This window comes from Ornithodoros turicata, unplaced genomic scaffold (assembly GCF_037126465.1).
Source record: "Ornithodoros turicata isolate Travis unplaced genomic scaffold, ASM3712646v1 Chromosome85, whole genome shotgun sequence".
NCBI lineage: Eukaryota > Metazoa > Arthropoda > Arachnida > Ixodida > Argasidae > Ornithodoros > Ornithodoros turicata.
In genome coordinates this window covers 451,413-473,384 of record NW_026999393.1, presented here as the reverse complement: position 1 = coordinate 473,384, position 21,972 = coordinate 451,413, and the positions used below count along the sequence as shown (strand labels likewise).

General features: G+C 43.3%; 1 long non-coding RNA gene across 2 annotated transcripts; it reads left to right on the top strand.

The window, feature by feature from the left end:
- The first annotated feature begins 1,801 nt into the window (after positions 1-1,801).
- LOC135374587 (uncharacterized) lies at positions 1,802-16,309 on the top strand. Of its 2 annotated transcripts, XR_010416972.1 has the most exons (4): positions 1,802-1,864; positions 7,520-7,673; positions 8,718-8,815; positions 12,744-16,309. It is a non-coding gene; the product is annotated as an uncharacterized LOC135374587 (long non-coding RNA). The 2 variants fall into 2 exon arrangements; XR_010416973.1 differs by lacking the exon at positions 7,520-7,673 and having other exon boundaries at positions 1,806-1,864.
- The last annotated feature ends 5,663 nt before the right edge of the window (positions 16,310-21,972 follow it).

Genomic DNA, 21,972 nt, shown 5'->3' with positions numbered 1-21,972 from the left:
TCTAGAGGGAAAAACACGAGGTCGAAATGTGTCGAATAGCGCGTTTATTGTGGCGCCACCGCGGTCATTACGGAATGTAGGAAGCGAAATATGACACCATCAGCTACCTTATTTTTTACATCAGCTGAAAAGTGACAATCCTGCATGGAAACGTTTGTCCTAAAACTATTTCCAAAAACCACGTGCAAAAACGAAACTGTTATATTTCGGGTCTAGAGGGAAAAACACGAGGTCGAAATGTGTCGAATAGTGAGTTTATTGTGGCGCCACCGCGGTCATTACGGAATGAAGGAAGCGAAATATGACACCATCAGCTACCTTATTTTTTACATCAGCTGAAAAGTGACAATCCTGCATGGAAACGTTTGTCCTAAAACTATTTCCAAAAACCACGTGCAAAAACGGAACTGTTATATTTCGGGTCTAGAGGGAAAAACACGAGGTCGAAATGTGTCGAATAGTGCGTTTATTGTGGCGCCACCGCAGTCATTCACGGAATGAAGGAAGCGAAATATGACACCATCAGCTACCTTATTTTTTACGTCAGCTGAAAAGTGACAATCCTGCATGGAAACATTTGTCCTAAAGCTCTTTCCAAAAACCACGTGCAAAAACGAAACTGTTATATTTCCGGTCTAGAAGGAAAAACACGAGGTCGAAATGCGTCGAATAGTGCGTTTATTGTGGCGCCACCGCGGTCATTACGGAATGAAGGAAGCGAAATATGACACCATCAGCTACCTTATTTTTTACATCAGCTGAAAAGTGACAATCTTGCATGGAAACATTTGTCCTAAAACTCTTTCCAAAAACCACGTGCACAAACGAAACTGTTATATTTCCGGTCTAGAGGGAAAAACACGAGGTCGAAATGCGTCGAATAGTGCGTTTATTGTGGCGCCACCGCGGTCATTACGGAATGTAGGAAGCGAAATATGACACCATCAGCTACCTTATTTTTTACGTCAGCTGAAAAGTGACAATCCTGCATGGAAACGTTTGTCCTAAAACTATTTCCAAAAACCACGTGCACAAACGAAACTGTTATATTTCCGGTCTAGAGGGAAAAACACCAGGTCGAAATGTGTGGAATAGTGCGTTTATTGTGGCGCCACCGCAGTCATTCACGGAATGAAGGAAGTAAAATATGACACCATCAGCTACCTTATTTTTTACGTCAGCTGAAAAGTGACAATCCTGCATGGAAACATTTGTCCTAAAACTCTTTCCAAAAACCACGTGCACAAACGAAACTGTTATATTTCCGATCCAGAGGGAAAAACACGAGTGCGAAATGTGTCGAATAGTGCGTTTGGTGTGGCGCCTACCACAGTCGTTTAATGAATGAAGAAAGTAAAATATGACAGCATCAGCTACGTTATTTTTTACGTCAGCTGAAAAGCGACAAATCTGCATGGAAACATCTGTCCTAAAGGGCCTTCCAAAAAACACGTGGAAGAACGAAACTATATATAATTCCTTCAATTTGAACGAGTGCGGGGGGTGCGGGCCAAATCGAAGAGCCTTCTTTTCTAGATAGCACCAGTGGAGCGAGTGATGCACCCGTCTTGCCACTTGCGCTCCCTCCGCACGCACCATGCACTGAAGTGAGGGTGTAGAACTACCTGTTGCAGAAGAAAGGGAGAGGATAGTCGTGATCAAAGCCGATCGTATCCGAAGACCATTCTAATGGCGGAAATCACACATATTCAAGATAGGAGAAGCTTTAGTTTGACCCTGGGAGCGAGGCTATGTGCCGATTGCGTTGGCATATAGTGAATCACTGGCTATTCTGTCCCCGTGCCGTTTGAGAAGCATCGCTTGTTGATGAAGTCAAGTGAGCCCAGTTTTAATATTAAACAGGGTAAGTGTGTCACTTGTTCTTACCTCGTTCATCTCGTCAAGTAAGCTTCCTAAGCTTCTGGGGCAGGATTTCTGCCTATTCAGAGCAGTAGTTATTTCACAGTGATCGATCGAAGTAGCCGTGGCTCGTCGACCAGTCTGCTCGTCTGTGCTCCAATCTTTCACATATTTATTTCTCGAATAAGGTCGATTAATTGCATTTCTTCTGTTCATCGGGTCCAAATGAACATCTGGGGAGGGATTGGTACCATTCCGAGCAGTAGTTATTTCACTGTGATCGATCGAAGTAGCCGTGGCTCGTCGACCAGTCTGCTCGTCTGTGCTCCAATCTTTCACATATTTATTTCTCGAATAAGGTCGATTAATTGCATTTCTTCTGTTCATCGGGTCCAAATGAACATCTGGGGAGGAATTGGTACCATTCCGAGCAGTAGTTATTTCACAGTGATCGATCGAAGTAGCCGTGGCTCGTCGACCAGTCTGCTCGTCTGTGCTCCAATCTTTCACATATTTATTTCTCGAATAAGGTCGATTAATTGCATTTCTTCTGTTCATCGGGTCCAAATGAACATCTGGGGAGGGATTGGTACCATTCCGAGCAGTAGTTATTTCACAGTGATCGATCGAAGTAGCCGTGGCTCGTCGACCAGTCTGCTCGTCTGTGCTCCAATCTTTCACATATTTATTTCCCGAACAAGGTCGATTAATTGCATTTCTTCTGTTCATCGGGCCAAGATGAAAATCTGGGGAGGGATTCGTACCATTCCGAGCAGTATAGTTATTTTGTCGGGGGGTTCACCGTATTTATGTGTGGTATTTATCTTATGTTCTTTGCACCTACAAGTCATGCGTGTGGGTGTCCTTTCATGGCATCCCATAGCGTAAACACAACTATCATCTGCATAGTTTCAGGAACACTCCTTGCTTTTTAGCCGGTGCGTATGTTCCATTCTTTGGCCGACTTAAACTTTTACTCAGAATAAAAGCAATTATAAGAACATGTACTTCCTTTACAACAACCCAAAAACAAAGCTGCTATATTTAAAAAGCGATTTATTTGGGATCGCTCATTGCTTGTATTCTAAACATATGCATGACACACCTTACATTTAGGTAGTAGCTCATATGCACCAAATGCTCATAACCTCCAAACGCTCAAAACCTCCAAACGCTCATATGCACCGAAAAAAAGTTGGTGGTTTTGAGCGTTTGGTGGAAATGAGCAGGAGGGGAGAACCTGCTCATAAGCACCAAACGTCCAGAACATCCGAATGCTCATATGCACCGAAAGGCGGGCGACCACAAAGGCCGGGTCTTCCTCTCCCGCATTTGGAAGAAGGGCTTAGGGTGAGAGAGGTGGAATGAATGGCGGCTACCAAGGCCGCTTAATGTGTCAGTTTGAGGTTTATGTAAGTCGATCCTTCTTGTATGTGGTATGTATTCATTTCCACAAGCTGTTAGGCAGCCTGGGACAAAATGCTTGATTCTAGCTTGAAAGGTCCTCGGCTCCTGCAATATGGTCAATATTGTACAAAAAAAAAATGTCGAAAGTCCACGGTCAGAAAATACAGATAAATCAGGAATTACTCATTTCATTGGGACTTCATGTTGTATACATAATGTAATATATACTCAACATTGTCAAAGAAGCAGTGTCGGTGCATGGGCTCAATCACTGGGGCGCGGACTGTTGCTCCCCACGGAACCACTGAAGCCGGACAATTGTTCACCACCTTGCCACCTATATCGCGATTTTATTTCGTATTTTTATGTGATGTGATTTTATTTTGCCTTTATGGCGCCCATATACTTGCCTTGTTTTTTTTTTTTTTTTCGAACGTCGTTTGCTCCAAAGCCGTTTGATCGAACGCGGGACGTTTGGTCGAACACCGTTTGATCGAAACGGCAGCGGTCATTTGATCGATTATTTTATTGGTTCGTTTGGAGTGTTGATGAACCATAAAAGAAAAGGAAACAGCAAAAGAAAGCTTCAATTAAAAATGCTGTTATCCTAAAGAACATTTCACTCTGTGTAATCCGCTTGCTTGTAAACACATTCCTCATCCTAATTCACTTTTTCGCATCCAGAAGGCGATCCGATGGCCTGGGTTGTTCACCTTATCCCGTTCGACAGCTAGATAGGTTCTTGCTCTCTGACAGATAGTGACTAAATATGGCATACATGCCTTTCACCCCTAGTCCCCCAACACTTTGTCAAATAATAACTGATGTCACTTGTCAAATAATCAACATTTTTGGCAAATAAATAAATAAATAAATGATATTTTGAATGATTTATTCGCGGCGAACGTGGACAAATTTTAAAAATGTATTATTAATGTTTGTAGTTAACTGACCATTGGTTTCGAGAAAGAACAGTTTTAGTTTATTTACTACATCACCATTACTTATTTGTTGTGGTTTAGTTTATATACTTTGCGCCTACGTGCAAGTGAATCTAAATTTGGCTATTCCAACATACGTGTAAGCGAAGAAGTCCTTAGAAACCAATAAAATATAAGCCGGGGAGCAGATCTGTGTACTTTGTCTTTTTTTTTTTTTTTTTCATGGCGTGGATGTGTAGGTGTCTCAGACTGCAGATGCATACTCTAAACAAGGTTGAACTAGGGTTTTATATAGCTTTTAATATAATATCTTTATTTTATACCATGGCGAAATTTCCTTCTTAGCATTCCCAGACTTTGAGTGCCCTTTCGCGCACATATCACTGTCCCATTTCGGATCGTTCCCTTTAAATTTGTCGCCAGCAATGAAAAGAGTGCCCAGAAGAAGCACAGACTATTGGCTCCTCCCAACTTGAAGCCATTTTCTTCAATATGTGTCCTACTGGTTCGCGGGATACTTCCTCATTGTTCTATTCAATTCAATTTAATTCAATTCAATAGTATTTTCCTTTCGGATGGGAGAGAGTAAAAAGCCAGAAGGCTGTGCTGTTCGTGGATGTCAAAGGTCTGCAAATAACCAGTGGTCTCCCCTCTTTAGCTGAAAAAAAAAAGCAAGAAACAAACAAACAAAAAGCAGAGGACACTGATTGCTTGCTCCGTATGCTCGAGTCACAAGTTACAGAAAAAGTGTGATGCCCCAGCGGGAGCCCGTAACCCATTCCAAAGGATTTCACACCACTTCACCTTGGATAACCCAAATGTTACGTAAACTTCAAACTGACATATTAAGTGGCCTTGGTAGCCGCCATTCTTTCCATTTCTCTCACCCTAAGTCCTTCTTCCAAATGCGGGAGAGGAAGACCCGGCCTTTGTGGTCGCCCGCCTTTCGGTGCATATGAGCATTCGGGTGTTCTGGACGTTTGGTGCTTATGAGCAGGTTCTCCCCTCCTGCTCATTTCCACCAAACGCTCAAAACCACCAAGTTTTTTTCGGTGCATATGAGCGTTTGGAGGTTTTGAGCGTTTGGAGGTTATGAGCATTGGTGCATATGAGGCACAACCTACATTTATACTAAATGCTTTCTTCACACAGTGTGGGCATAGAACAACTAAGCTAAATGTACTGTGTTTTGTTGTGGTTGGTATGGCAGAGCTTGAAAACAAAGCCCACATAATTTAGGCTTCCTCTTCCTATTTGCATCTTACACAATCTTTGAAGCTACATGAAGTTGTCACTACGCTTACATTTGCTGGAATATACAGCCTTGTTATTCTAACTTTCATCTTCCACAGGTGAAATCGCATCATAACTCATTTGCACACGTTGTCCGAGGATCGTCAGGGGTGTAGACAGTGCTTTTTGTGTTTGTCGTGGAACGTTGTGCTTCCTCGCATCTTGTCTTTCAATGGGGGTGCATGACACCCTTTGTTTCTCCACTTTGCAACCTTTGTGTCATTTAAGTCTCCAGACACCACGTCTGCACTTAAGAGCACAGAGCCCCTGCTGGTATGAGGAGAATTCTGCAGGAAGCTCTCTTTATATTTATGCAACACAACACTTGCACTTAAATGCTTGGTTTCCTGGGTCTCTCATGGGCTTCCCCTAACATGACCACACAGTTCAGCTCCCAGTTTTGAGCATTCGTGGTAAGACACAGTGTAAACACGCTGTCTTCCCTTCATTTCAAGTCTTTTCGTCTGTCTGACCCTTTCATGCCGTCACCACTCATCATAAATTACGTCAGCACAGATGATGTTGCGTCACAGGTACCTTTTGTTCAGCTGTGTAGGTTTTACAGACCTTGAAGCCAATTTGTTTTCTACATTCGTTTTCATTGATTCACTCATTCAATACAAGATTTTATAGCTGTGTATTTCCATTCATCCAGCATCCAGTCTTGTTCTGTACTTGAGGATCTCTCCCACTCGACTTTGTCCCGCCACAAAAATAATGTAAGTTAGCCTCATTCATACACAACTTCTGGGCTATCGTCGCTGCAGTTGCCCTTCTTTCACTTTCACTGGCTGCAGGAGGCTAATCCTGGCAGGGGCCACTCTTTCACACAGACACACACGCAGAAAAAGGCAAAAGTGAATGATGTGCTGGCTTGTGTGCATCTCAGTGTTGACGGTGGCCCTTCTTTCTCAAGGAATCCAAGAGCATTAGCCTCTGCGGCTGCTGGCCACTACAGACGCTGCTCTGTCGTGTGGTAATGGAGGCTTCACTGGAGCTTAGCTGTCATTCACAATCTGCTGATTCTGGGAAACTGTACATGATGGCTTGTTCTGGGGCTCTACGCCACACTAGGGGCCACCGTTTCTGTCTTGCAGGCTTGCACCATTCATTCCGACTAAAAGGTAGCATCGGACTAAAAGGTAGCAGAAGGTAAATCATGCACACTTAGTAGGGTGCCCAAGCCAATGTACTTGAACTTTGATTGCAAACACTTGGTTTCCATTTCTGCTCTGTGACAGCACGTTCCCAGCCTTTTCATTTTGGTGAAAATCTTCCACAGTAATGGCGTGCCCCACTGTACCAAGGAAAATTCAGGATGTGCAATCTTGTAACTGCATGGGCTTGAAGGCTGTCATAACTTCTCTGTCTTGTTCCGTTTCAATATAGCCTCTTGCGGCCATTTCTATGCAGGCCTTGAGAGATCTCTTTTACGTGCCTCACATAGTATTCACTTTGTAGAGTTCCACTGTCTTCACGATGAGAAATTTTGAGCTTCATCATTTTCTGTCACTCAAAGTAATTTTTGTCGTGCAAGTACTGTAACTTTTTTTAAAGCTTTGTCATAGCAACAACATCACAGCTTTGCCCAACAAGAACACAGATGTAACATACAACATCTAATGTCACCAAAATGCTGACTACCATTGCAGCAGCATACCGCGTTTCAGGCATGGATGATACAAATGGATTACACAGTATCCTGGCAACAAAGAAAAACATTTACAGTCCTCAATTTTTGTGCATAATTTTTTTCTTCTTTTTCTCAATACCCGAGCTATTCCCCCAAGGTGTACAGTGAAACCACTCCATTTGGCAGGACTACAGCAATGGCCAAGTATTTGCATCTCGCATCTTTTATGGAACATCAGTCCTGAACTGTTTGTACTCGAGAGGTTTTACCACACTGTACTTTTTTTTTTCACCCTTGTATTATGTTAGAGAAATACAATAAAACATATACCGTAATTTCATGTCTATAAGCTGTACTGCATTTAACCCACAGGACCTGTTTTCAGGAACATTTTGAAAATTTTCTGGCAGAGAAGCTGCATTCGCAGATAAGCTGCAGGCAATACGACATGGCTGATTTGTACAACAAAGGAAACCATAGAGAAGGCCGTAAATCCTGTGATCCATACTCTGGGTTTGGTATGGTGTACGACAAAGGAGGTCAGTTGTAGTGTTCTACCAAATCAGACTGTGGCCTTGTTGCATGTTTTTCATGGATCGATGTGTTAGTGGCCTTCCAGAAGACATGAATCACTGTCACCACTTTCGTTAAAGCTGCTTGGGGGAAAGTACCAGGAGGGTCAGTCTACTCGAATGTGGACGCGCCCATTTCGCATTGTTCGTGCATTGACAGGGCGGTGCTGTGCCAGAGACGTCTCGTGCGGTGTCAGCCCTTTCGTTAACAACACGGTATGGGGAAAATACCAGGGGAAAATAGTTATGAGATAAGCCACACCGGTCGACAAGCCACAGAGCGCCTGTGCGAAAAAAGAATCACGCCAAGCTGTGCTGATACGCATGAAATTACGGTACACAATAAATACACTACAAATACAACTAGCAGATACACAAGGAATGGTAGAGCACCCGCCGTTCTTGTACTTTTTAAGTTCTTTTCTATGCTAAGTGCAAAATTTTATACAAATATTTACAAAAGTGTACCCAACATTGCGGTGAGCCATTTCTTTCATCCGTATATGACCTTCTGGCAGCAAGGGACACTTGGCAACTTCACAAAAAGGACATCAGTAAACTTTCATTGGAACCATGACTTGAAAACCCGAGACGAGGTAGGGACAAAAACAGAGCTGAGTTTGAGACCGTGTTTGTGTTTGTCTTTTATCGTCCCTACCTAGTCTCGGGTTTTCAAGTCATGGATCGTCGCTACCAGCTCGCTTGCTACCTAACTTTCCTTTCGTTTTCATTGGAACTTATTTGCAACTATGACAAATGTCTGAAGCTTGCATGCTAATGTGTCAGGTCACCTTATGAAATGACATGAATCTGTGGAATTACAAAGTTAAGAACAGGCTTATACAGAACAACATAGACTACAACAATGACAACACAACAACATCTAACACAATCCAAAATCTAATGCTACAGGCTTGCTTTTCAGTCTTAGCCTAATTTTTTTTACACCATATGAGTAAACATGGTGAGTAGGAAATATTCTCCCACTAACAGTTCTCTAACTTCTTGCAGGTCCTCTTTGCCGCCCATGAGCAGTCATTATCTCCGTGCAGCCCACCTTTACAATTGACCAGTGCTGGGTGCTTCTTCGACTCTGCCAGCTCCTAACAGTAAGCATTCACTCTTCACAGTGACTTTCCGGCTTAGTGGAAGCTATCCTGGACGGGTGATACCATGCACCCTCCACCAGGCACACAACGCCAATTTCCATAGCTGAAGGTTGCCTACACACATGCCTTGCTGATGCAACTTGCAGCTGTTTGATCTCATTGCGTGCACAGTCTGAGTGAACCATCTTATTAAGGACCAGTATCACAATGTTGCTATAGCTCGTGACCTGCGTATTGCACGCTACCAGTTGCATAACCTCACAAAAGAAAACGTTTTGGGGTGACCTCAACGTGAATATGGTGCAGTGAACGTGAACAGTGCACACCGACAACCATATTAAATATTATCAATCTGCAGTTAGTCAGAAGTCTCCAGTCACAAAGAAAGTGCTCAAATAGGATAACCTGTTCTACAACTTACTGGCCTATGGATTACTTTTTTTTTCCATGTTCTTTTTTTTTTTACATTCCTAGGCTGTTCCTGTTGGTCCTGAAAGTAGGAGTAATATGTTGCAAATCTTTGAGGGCATTTTCTTCCATACATTGACAATTGCCTTAAAGTGGGTAACCTATCCATTTTGCACTACAATTAGGGTTGTCAATCCTGGGCTATTTTTACAATCCTGGGATTTCGGGATTGTGATGGGTTCAGGTGGTGCTTCCAAATATATTCCTGCGTGGATCAAAATTATCTTACGCGCATCCAACACGTGCCCGCAGGTTAAAATCTGCACCTGACACGCAACCCACGTACCCTTACAAATTGAGACCAGCATCCTCCCGCATATTTTTTCCAAAAGCTCACCTGACCTGCAACACGATGAACGCTGACGAACTCACGAACTCCCTGGTCTGTGCCTGGTAACTAGATGTGTCTATGTGCATGGTTTCTTGTATGACATCAGTGCTGGGGGCAAAACAAGTGCAAATGGATGTTGGTTTGTGACTTGAGGCATGATGATACGAAACACGACATAGACAAAGAAGGACACACAGTCGCTGTTGCTTCCTAACGTTGTGAGCATTTGTTACGCCCTTGTCAACGACATTTCACGTCATATTTCGAGTGACTGCAGTACATACACATGAGAAGTTGAGCGAATTGGTGTACTTTCTAATAGTGTGTTGGTAAAATATGTCTACCGCACCCGACCTTTTACCCGCACGACTCCGAAAACCTGGACCGGTCACCTGCGACAACGTGTGGGTCACCCGCGGGCCATATGCAGGACCCCACTTCCAAATCCATTTAACTCATGTGCCTATATCAGCGTGTTGTGCACAGTTCATGTGTGCTTTCTCAGTTTTACCTTTTCCTAAAGGAAAATTTGCATTCAAAAATTTGCAATGTAACCAGATTGGTAAAATAGTGATGGCAAAATTCTTACATTTTGTATATTTATTTATTTATTTATTTTTCTCCTATGATAATGCGACTCCTTTTTTATTCATCACCATTTCACTGTTGCCATTGAAAAAAGGTGAGGCCCGCTACACTTAAAGTAACAGGAAATATTAACTTTGTTTAATTAAATTATTAACTTTAACTAAATATTTCCTCAAATGGTGGAATGGTTCACTTGAATGAAGAGCAGCAGCAACAACAACACACAAAAAAAAGAACGAATGGAAAAGAACGAAGCACTAAACAGTTTACAACGCCGTCGCTGCGTGCTTAGCACATTGTACAATGATTAAAACCCAACGTGAGAAAGCACGGAGCGTTTACGGTGGTGTCCCCCAGTTCGGAGCAAACTTTGTGCAAATACTTGCTGCTGAACTGAAGGTCCGTCCAGCATCTGCACTAGAAGAAACGACAGTCAGCAAATGTCTGTACACACGTGTAGGCAGCGGTCCTCTGCCACCTCCAGTCAAGTGCCATTTCCTTACGAAGGAGTCTGTGCCTGACGTCCCACAGGTGTTTGATTTTCCTGTCATATTTGATCTCGCGAAATCCTGGGATTTTCCAGAAGGAATCCCAGGACTTTGGGACATCAAAAATTGGCCGGAATTCGGGATATCCTGATTGACAACCCTAACTACAATTTGCAACATGGCAGCGGCTTCCCCCAGCAGTTCAGGGAGGTGTGACTGGAGCAGTCCACATGCATGTATTTGGTACGCATGTGCTTGACACACCTTTTGCACTGGCATGTCATGTGAGGCAACTACATCAGTATACTGCTTTTATGTAGGGCTTTGTAACTTCCAGACAGGAAAGAACCTACCCTCTGATGTTGCCCTATTTGTTCTTGATTAATATCCACAACCTTTTTACGTCTCCTTTCCCCATTCTGGAACTTGCTATGTTAATTCAAACCGACGCCACAATTTGACCCAACATATTTGCTTAGCCCCACACCACTCCTTTTTATAACCTCATAAGTCTAGCTTTGCACCATAATTTTTGTTGTGTGTGAGTTTCTCAATGTTCTCAGTCATTTTTCAAATTCTTTCACGTTGCGAATTGTAAAGGAACGAGAAACATGACCGAACTGTCTTCTAACTTCTTTCCATCTCCTTGACGCACAAACAAGCCCGCATTGCTTTCCTTGTAACCTTTACCATGTGTACAGAATGATACTTACTATAGTGCTACTAGTAATCATGATAAATAGATTAATATATAAAGACAGTCATGTCTCAATTATCCGGACACCTCGGGAGTCCTCCCTTTTCGTCCGGGTAACAAATTTCCGGATAGTCAAACCAAGCAAACTTCCCGGGAAAACCGAAAATTTGGGAGACTCCTTCATAGCTCCAGAAAATTAAACCAAGAAAAGGTAGTTATTTCCAAAATTGCTACGAAGTGGAAAACCTCCCCACTTCATCATCACAATATATATGTTGTTGTTGTTGCTACGAAGTGAGCTGCTTAAAAGTAGTAGGCATGCATGTGACAGAATTGTGGTCACAGCCACGGCACCTGCTGCGTCACCCTGCTGTTCACAGAAGGGTAATGTCCTGCACACACGTTTTTGTCTTTTTGCAAATGTCTTTGGCATAGGCCAATAGACAGGTGGTTCTTTTGGACGTCCTGGACTTTGACGTTCACATGTGAACTTGTTGCGCCCGGTGCATATAGGGCACCTCTTTCACTTATCGCCTGCCATCTCTATTGCGTGTGTGTGTGGGGGGGGGAGGTCTGAAGGGAGTGACTCCTGAAGAAAGGAGAGTCAAACAGTACAGAATGCTCCGGTAGGATGTGACCCTTTTCCAGAGCAATGCGGACACAGCAATACATGCCAGGGACCGAGGACATTAACTTTTCCAGATAAGTGAATCAGAATGACCTAGGCCCTGGAAGTTCAGTCCCCCTACTTGCTGTCCAGATACGGATAATGAATGCCAGATAAGCGAGACAAAATCCAATGGTAGCAGGTTCATTTCCTGTAATGTAGTCCGGATAACGAGTTTCTCGGATATCTGAACTCCGGACAAGTGAGACGTGACTGTAAATAGATAAGTTAGTTTGTGCAGTTGCACGTTCTGCACTCTTGTTTCTTGCTAAAACCCGCAGCTGTTGCTGTGCTTGGTCTTGTGTCTGGGTAACACTCAACACGATCCCACAATGGTTGGCAAGAACAGGAAATTACGAAATGTTGGGAATCCTAGAATTTTACACAATTAGGGAGCAAGTAAGAGACCCCATGAGTCACTTTTGCTCCCTATCACATGCTAACATACTTATCAGGCGGACAGATTACTTTTTTGCGTGTGCTCTACCTCTACATGCGTAAGCAGGAATGCGGCAGTCTTGCTTATGGTGCCATGCAGAGCATGTTAAAAGCATTTTGTATTCTGCAGCATAGACTTCTCATTGCTTGATCTGCTTGCAGTCAAGAAGGAACAAAAAGTGCAATTTGGCTTATGTTGATTGCCTTGAGTATTCTATGTGGTGCTGCCATAACAAGTTTTCCACTTACAGGTTTTCTGTTCAAGCAGATGACCCTGTACCGTCGAGAAGCCCATCTTCATCCCATCCGAGCATCTGTGACGGCTCTTGATGGCATCTTTGCACGCATCCCAGAGCACTCACTTGCTGAGCTTGTGGCGTCCATAACAACTTGCTTTGCTGCCATATTCTTGCCAGTAGTTTTCGAAAAAGGACAGTGGACACTGGTGGAAAAAATCGCCTGTCTCTGCTTTTTGCAGGTGTTTCAAAATTGCTGCTCTCATATATGGTGCGCACATAGGATAGTGCTTGGTGTATTCTACCTTGCTCGACAAAGTAATGGATAATATGGCTAATTTTGACACAGTTTGACAAACAATCCACTGCACACACTGTCATTCTCCAGGAATTCCTGGAGATTCACCATGACTTTGGGGACCACCATGCTATCTACCCTGATGGGACCAAAGTAAGCAATGGTGTGGCGGCTGTTGCCCTTGAAGGCGATTCTATTATAATGGCACACTTGAACACGAATTCCACAGTTTTCACCACAGAGCTTTACGCGATTCTCCTGGCTCTGCAGCACATTCAACAAAATGACCTTCAAAACTCCGTTATTTACTCTGATTCGCTAAGCTCTGTGCGTGTGCTGCTTTCATGCTCTGACACCAAGAATCACCTCGTCAAGCAAGGACGGGCGCTTGCGACTCAACTTTGTTCCCGAGGCTTTTCAATCTGTCTCTGCTGAGTCCCCAACCACACCGGGATCCCAGGGAATGAACAAGCCGACCGTAAGGCTCGGCGAGCGTTGGCACAAGAGGAGTCGCCTCTAGGACTACCCTACCAAGACATCCTGCCAGTGTTAAAGTTCAGCATTGCTCCGCTTTTAGCCTTTATCACCCAGTTCCTCATGTAAATCTCTCATCCTGGATCATCTCATCGCTCATACTTGTAGATAGCTTTTAACTGCCACACGCACTTGTTATCGTCATCCTCCTTTCTCTCTTATCCTGGACCATCTCATCGCTCATAACTGTAGATAGCTTTTAATTACTACACTCACTTGTTATCGTCCTCTCTCTCTCTCTACCACATCATCTCTCTCCCATCATCATCCCCCACACACTCCCCATAGTTCTGGCACTCTTTTGCCTTTGCCGCCTTTGTGCCATTAAACACATAACCTCTCTCTCAAATTTTTTATGCCCACGTGATTTGTTATAATCACCTATGCATTATCTTGAATCCCACGAGTTCTCGTTCACGGAGAACGGTTGAATGGATTGTGGATGATCGCATTAAGACATCCCTTGCTGCTGTGCGCCATGCACTTAACACCATGTTCATCGTTCGTCAGTGACTCCAGCTTAGTCATCTGTTTGCCATCTGTGTTAAGCAGTCCCGGCCAAGGTAGTGTCTCCGAGGTCTATCACATATCCACCTTTTCATTTCAAGTACATGTTGCTGGGTGAGTGTCCTACAAGCTGAGAAGTGTTCTACGTCAGCACTCCAAAACACCACAGCTGCTCATGTCGTGCTGGAGGTTAACGAACTATTTTGAGTTTCATACCGAGGCTAACGTGCCATTTTCTGTTTCTTCTGTATTTCACACAGAGAAAAACGATCACCATGGTCCTTCACATTCTTTCTGGATTCTTTGAGTGGGTCGAAGCACATTATTTCTTACTTCTTTAGATCTACAGCAATGAGGGTCCAGCGTCTTGTTATGGGAGCTAACTGCATTCTTTCCACCTCTGGCTCTCTATTCTCTATATTGCCTTTCCATGGCTGTCTGTCCTCAGTTTCTACACCAGGGATGTTGCCATATTCAGCATCTGTACTACCGCATGGCGTGTGCTTGGCTCTTTGTCAGTTAGATCTTCTGTTATATCTATTAGATCTATCTTCGTCACATCACCTCTCATCATCTCTCTGCCTCCATCACTATAGCATACTTCGGAATTGCCCTTCTGAACGGCAAAAGGATCATACAAGCTGACTTTTAGCGACACTTGTCTCACTGCTGTCCGAACTGGTGACCACTACCTCACTATGATTAGGCTCAAATTAGGCTTTATTTTTTTTCTGGGGGAGGGGGGGAGTACTGTACTCGGCTCATTTCCTCAGCACTTGTGCAGTGTTCTGTCATGCCATTAGTGATGTATTGATGTTCTGGACTTCCAGAATGTTCCCTGATCTTTACTGTGTTGTATTGTGCTATTGTAGTATTTCTAGAACACTGCACAGCAGGATTGCCGTATTTCATTTGTTGTCTATCAGCGTCATCCACGCCTGTGTCAGTGCTTCCCTGCTTTCGTGTAACCATGGTTACATGGAAGCAGGTATGGCGAGATAGGAGAGTCATCTTTAAAGGAAGGGAGCCCGCATCCTGGGCCTCTTCAGGGGCCAGTGGTACCCAGGGCCCAACTCTTGCTGCACCCAACCATGTGCACCTAGCGCACGGACTTTCGTGTGCAAGTGATGCTGCATGTGATTAATGTGCAGTTACTTTCAAGGAAGAGTTCAACAAGAAAGGTTTTTTCAAGCCTGCTTCAGAAAATACTTCGTGTTTCATTCTGCTCCTGTAGTCTGACAACATCAGTGTCGCCAGATATGCAACGATTCACTCAGCACTGGAGTCTTGTGTCATGTTTTAACACGGTTACATATTTTCTTCATACGCAATCACAGTGGTACTGCATGCAGGTATCACTTCGCATCTGCTTGCTGTGACCTCATCTGTTCTCACAGCTGAAGCACTCTTTATCTGCGTTTCTCTTGAGTGTTTCTGCTTCACTCTTCAGCTGCATTTCAAGTACCCACTGACAATGCTCTAAAGATATGGTGGCGTATTACTCTTATGTCACATACACCTTGCCCCTGTCCTTACTAGCCTGAAGCCACCTGCTAGTGCAACCCAGCACACAATGACTCCACCACTCTCTTCTTCGCTATGCAACCACTGTTGCACTATTTGAGGACTCCACTAACCTCCCAGGGAGAGGTGCTTGAGAAAATCAATGAAGAGATCATAAAGCAGGACTGAGTCCGTGCCACTGAGGGCAACAAACATTGCCCGTTATTGTTTCGTTTCTAGTATGGGATGAGAAGTGTGTTTCTGCTGTCGACGGACTTGGTGACAAGCAGTTCTTCTGCGAGTAAATGTGCCACATTATCACCTCTGAACAGAGGCATCATGTAGGCATAAGTACTTGCAACCTTGTCAAACCTTACGCTGAGCTACATTAAAAATGCCTCAGTTATTGTGTCGAAGAGGTGGCCCTCCTGAAATGACTGGTCAGACGCACATAGCTTGGCTTCTTTAGACCTGTCGATTGTAGTGTCGAGGGACCTGAGATCAATGAGCCTTATAAATATGTTTGAGGGCTTTCCAAATGCAAGTACATCATCACTACCTCTCCTAGCATATGTAAGGCAGATACGTAAGGGAAGGGCAGGTTCGCAGCTTTCGGGCTTCGCCACCCTGGATTTCCTGTTTCTCTGATGGTCAGGCATCCCCATTGCCAGCGTGTGGGTGGGGATGGATGTTTTGTCTCTTCTGTCAGGAAGTGAACCCCTTTTTCCATTGACGAGGCCCCTTTTTCCATTGACGAGGCAAAAAGCAATTTCCATTGCTTTTTGCAGTTCTTTTTGCTCTTGTGCATCTATGCTGTGCTTTCCTCTTCTTTTGCTTTGATGAGTTTTCTGTAACTGAATTGCTTTTCCATTTCTTTTTTTGCAGCACGGAGCAAGCGGCACTTCATTTCGGGTACACCTTGTGGGGTTCCCTCCATTATCAGAACCTCACACACTGCTAGTAGTGTATCTATGGCCAAGGCAATATTGTGCCCTAATGTCTCAGGTACAACTTCGATGTCCAGGTAGCACACTAGTCTCTTGAGTTTGTCCATTGATGAAGTCATTTTTCCTGAAGCATTCACAGAGCAGAATAGCTTCCCATTCAGTTGCCGAACCTAACTGTCCCCTCTATCTTTCACAATTTCATACGAGTTTCCGCTATTTCCTTTTTCTGCATAATCACCTAGGCCACTTAGTTCACAAGCTCTGTCTTTACGTGTGTGATGTCTTGTATCTATATGTGCCTTTCCATTGCTTGTCTGTCTCTTTAGAAGTCTACTATATGTACTCCCACTCAGCTTTTTTTGTACTTTATTTCCATGCATATGGCTTGCTCCTGCCATATGTAACTTGTTCCAAGGAGATTTTTGAAGTCAATAAACTGAATTGAATTTAATTTTGTGCAACTTAGACTGGACATTTTCACAAATGACATTGTTTACGTCTGATGCTGCTGGGTTCCACATATCTGGACCCCCACTGTGCAAACATTTCGACTTGACATGGTAAGTGCCAAATGAAGGAGCTTGCAGAAAGAAGACAGTGTATCCTCACAACATTTCTTCCTGTATGACTGGCGGTCTGCCTTCTTCATTGCTTTATTCCAAGAAATAATTTTATTTTTGGTAAGGTGCCCACAACAGCCCTTGTGTCTTTGTGGTGGTGCACTGACATACGTGAAGAGCAGGACAAGGCAGCCAGGGGAGAATCCATGTACAAACTAAGTGAATTACATATTAGGTAAGGCTGAATAAATAGTACTGCGGTGTGAGCTGTACGGGGCATATAGTACATCAGAGTCAGATTCAGATAGATTGCAACGTATGCATTAATAAGCCAAAGTGTATTACACTGGACTCGTGCAATATCACCAAAATAATTCTTACAGGGAACATGAATTAACACACAAACAAAAAAGACAGGATATAAGTTACATATATTATTGGACTACGTTGTTTATTTTACCTAAGAAGTCGGACAAGGTGCCACATTCAGTTATGTTCTTTGGGAGAGTTCCAGTAAGAAATTGTTAGTGGGAAAAAATAGTTTTTGTGGACATTGGTTCTGCAAGATAGTTCACGTATATAATTTCTGTGCCATTGGCGGGAATTTTGGTTTTCAGTAAAAGTGAAGTACCCCTGCATTGATATTGAGCTTATTATTTATAATGAGCCACAGCATTTTTAAGCATTGCCTTTTAACTCCAATCGCTATAGGGGTGAGATTTGCATCCCTCAGAAGTTAGGTAGGTGACTCATGCCTACCATACTTGTTATAAATAAATCTAATTGCTCGTCTTTCTACCATCTCAATATCCCTTTTCTTCGACACTACTTCGAGGTACCATGCAACCGACCAATGTTTCAAGATTGGCCTTATCACAGTAGTGTAAGCTGTTAATTTAACGTTACTGGAGCGAATTTGTAAGTGCATAGGATCATATTCAGCTTTCCTAGTGCCTTCCCTTGATGTAACTAATATGTTGATGCCACGAAAGTTTACTGTCCATAATTACCCCCAAGTATTTATGATGACCGACACGTTTTAATGGGACAGCACCTAAAATGTATTCGAAGTTTGTTACATCTTTCTTCAAAGTTAAGGACATCACAACTGACTTTTTTGGGTTAATGCACATTTGCCACTGTTGACACCAATTCAATGCAGTCAAACTCCTTTACAACGAAACTCAGGGGACAGCAAAAAAAATTTGCTGTAGTGGTATTTTCGTTAAAAAGGTGTTCGCTATAAAGGAGTTCGACTGTATTTCATTCAAGGCTGTATTCAGAAGACTATGATCATCCATAGTTGATATCGACTTACAGTATACAGTCTTCGGCGAAGAGCTTAATCTTGCATGGTATAGATTCAACCAAATCGTTTGTGTAGAGAATAAAGAATAGCAGTCCCAGAACCGTACCCTGAGGAACGCCCGATGAGACAGCCCTTATAGAAGCGTTATTGAAATATACGTATTGTTGCCTGCAACTAAGATATTCCGTAACCCACGAAGTTAACTTTGGATTTTTCGACACATTTTCGACCTTCATTATATTAGTTTGGGGTGCGACATACACCTTGTCGAACGCCTTGGCAAAATCAATAAATATCACGCTACATTGCTTTCTGCTGTTGTGGCATAACGCCCAATCATGTATAGCCGTTGATGAACCTCTTCTGATCCCGAACTGATCATTGCTTAATATTTTATTGGATTCAGGAAATTCCATCATTTGTGCATAGCAAATGTTCCAAATTTTCCTGCATGCGGACGTTAAGGAAATCGGTCAATAATTGCAATACTCTGATTTATTTCCAGACTTGTAGACTGGTATTACTTTTGCCAGTTTCCCGTCTCGGATGACTTCTGGAATAATATAACCAATAGCTGTGCTACATGTACTGCGTAGCGCCTTAAAAAAGCATTGCTGATGTTGTAGGGCCCTGGTGACTTTTTGGTGTCTAGTTGCAGCAGTAAATCCAGAATGCCCGCCTCAGATATTTTGAGGTCTGGAAGAGAGGATATGCCTGAGTAACTGCAGTAAGGTGGACGTCGAGCGTCATCAGCAGAGAATACAGACGCAAAATATTCACTAAATAGTGTGCAGTTACTTCTTGTGATGATGTGGAATCTTTCTTATTTGGTGCAATGTATCGCCAGAATTTCTGTGGCGCATTGCGCATGAACTCGACTAATGTATGGTCGAAATTTTTTTTCTGACCAGCCCCAAGTCAGCCCTTTATCTCTTTACGAATCTTCAATACCAGATCCCTCATATTTCCCTTTTCTCTTAGTCGGTTAACTTTCCGTTCTTTTTTTTTTTTTTTTTTTGTGAAGACCATCTCATGTTATCCATTGCTTCTGGCGATGTGTCCTTTTCCGCTTCAGTTGGATAAACTTGCTAATACAGAAATTAATGCTATTCTTGAAAGAATTCCACATCTCATCAAGTGACCTCGACCTTTCGAAGCCAGTAATATTGTTATAAAGGTCATTAAGAATCGCTGTACCATCTGCATCATAGTCAGCAACATATATCTGTACTGCCTATCACGTGCAACTTTGTGGTTAACAGTCATTGTAACAACATGTGATATGATATACCGTCCACCACGTCCAATGAACATTCTGTGTCTACGTTTGGTCATTATTGGTTTGGTCATGACACCAAAGGGCAGCTATTTATCCGTACCCGCGCTACACCTCCCTAAAAAACCTAAAATTTGGTGAGATTATGCAATATTTTTTCAAGAAACATAAAAGTACACTGTGGTATCCTGTATCTTTTGACCTTGCGCAGTAGGGACGGGATTCTGGGTACCAAGTACTGCCAAAGTGGACGAGAGGGAAGCGTGTAAATTCATAAGGCAGAATGGTCAGGACCGTGGAAAATATGGTGATCGACAACTTTGGCTCAAGACCTTTGCAGTGTAGGATCACACGTTCGGTTGTCTCTCCCCTGCGCCAGTCATATAGATTGTATTGACACTTTCTTTAAATTTCTCATATTGTGATTTAATTGGCATATTACACCTGCTCGTGCCTCAAACAACAGAGGCTTCCGTGCGAGTAATGGAATATGTCCTTCTTTCGCGATGTGAATGGGAATCCAGCGAACTTGTAGAGTACGAAGGGATAGTTGCCTCAGGGCAGGAGCCACCGATATTTCGAACAGGGACTGTTCGCTGTTCGAAATATCGTCTGTTCCTGCCCTGCAACTCCATTTCGCGATGTGAGTTTTTCTCTCCCTCAACATTTCCCCCTGCGTTCTCATTCGCCCACTTACTGTCGTAGCCTTGGGACAGCCACCAAGCTCACACCAAGACAACTCATATCAGATATCATAAACTCACCACACCAGACAGCTCATACCACACTCAACATTTTTCTTTATTTCTGTTTTTTCTCAGGGAAATTGCTTTGGGGAGTACGTTCTGAAACTCAAAATTCAATTATGGTTATAATTGTTTTGACGCTGGAACATATAAGGGAAAAAACACAACACAAGCCTAAGTTGACTGGTCCCCCAGGCACCTTGAGACTTGTTGTTGTGTTTGTCCGTGGCCGAGCCAGAAGGGGGTTGGGGGGTTCAAACCCCTCCCGAAACCGTACCTTTGGTAGTGCATTTCGGAGAGGGAAACGAGAGTGAATAAATCCTCCTCCCTTGTTCTCACCGAACCTCTCCCGAAATATATTTCTGGCTACGCTATTGTGTTTGTCCCATTAAAGTATTTGTTCTGAGGCTGGACCATTCTAATGGTCCAGCCTCAGAACAAATACTTTCCATCATGTTCACCTGCCGTGGCTGGTGCGGACCGTACTCATATGTAGACGAAGTGAAAGTGTCTTTCGGACGAATGGGCGGAGCGAACGGGATATCATTGGCTGTTGCAAGAGGACCAATGAGCTAGAGCTGTGCAAAAGAGCGGCGCTCGAAATAAGCCCGAACCCCACTCACCAGAAAAGAAATATCCGTTAGGCAAAGCATTAAAAGAATTTGTTCAGCAGAAAATAAGTTTAATAAACATGACCAGCAAATGTCCTGATTTTCTACAGAGAATTATCGCTCGGAACTCATTCATAATTCTTTCATCATGTTCTCTTCTAGACCAAAGCTGGATAAAGAGAGTGTAATTTTTGCAACGACATATATCGCAAAGCACTTTGCAACACCACAGCCAACATATGAATATCCTTGCAATGATGCGCGCTGTGAAACATGTGCGTTCACAATGACATGTAAGCTGTCGCGCACGGGTTTTAGAACAAATAATTTCTTGTTGTATGGGCAGGAATAATATACTCACGCGGAACCATTTTTTTCCTACACCTGTCGCGCACAGCACCACATCTAATTTCATACTGAAAATTCGCCAGTCCGTCCATGATAATTCAGCCAGTGTCTCTTACCTGATCACCTGTAAGAAATGCAATTTGCAATACATTGGCGAAACTTCGAGCTAATGAGAGAGAGATTATATGGCTATAAATTCGACATCCGCGACAACGTCCAATCCCGGCCGAATTCATTTCGACCTTTCCGAAGCATGATTTGTAAGTTATCATCTTAGAATAGAAGGTTCGAAAATGACTAGAAGCGCAAAAATAGGGAATAATTTCTCAAATCCCTCCAGCACCAAGCCCTCAACATCAGTCCTGGTTCCTATTACACCAATTACCTTAAAGGAGGTCTGAAAGCCATCTCTAAAATTTACCGTTCCGAACGCGTTGTGGAAGCAGGTCCCTTGTGGTGCCTGCCCTGATGCAAAAGGGATTAGGCGAACCTGAACCTTACTTGATGATTAACACGGAAATTTTCTCTGTGCACGATGTTTTTCGTAGAAAAAAAAAAAGACACTTGAACATCGCCACGCTTGTTCCCACTCGACTCGCTCCTCC